Here is a 482-nt window from a genome sequence, read left to right as displayed (position 1 = left end):
TTCCGATCACCTATGCGTTCACGAATCACTTTCACCTATATTTAACGATTACACAAGGACTAATTAGGATAATTTTATATGCATGAGTGTATGTATTTATATATATATATATATATATTTCTTTCTCTCGCTGGATATACGTATTTTATATAAGTAACAAACTCTCTGAACTGCGCGCTAATGAGATCCGCGCAATCCCGATTCGCTCTTCCGTGTTTTTTCACTTAATAAAATACACATATGCACATACGTGTACGTATATATATCACATAAAACCAACTCGGAACGAGACCGTTCGCTTTTCTTCCACGTGTGGTCCGCGCGAATACTACAGTTACAATCGCAGTCTTTATTATACCGAAGATGTAAAAAGAAATCCGACGAACGTGCTGGAGCTCGACCACCTCTTTACGGTTTACTTTATCATGCAACATTCGAAATTATCCGCGATTAATATCGGTGAACCATCTCTCTCTCTCTCT

The sequence above is a fragment of the Atta colombica genome, unplaced genomic scaffold, assembly GCF_001594045.1.
Source record: "Atta colombica isolate Treedump-2 unplaced genomic scaffold, Acol1.0 scaffold281, whole genome shotgun sequence".
NCBI classification, from domain to species: domain Eukaryota; kingdom Metazoa; phylum Arthropoda; class Insecta; order Hymenoptera; family Formicidae; genus Atta; species Atta colombica.
This window is presented reverse-complemented; position numbering follows the sequence as displayed.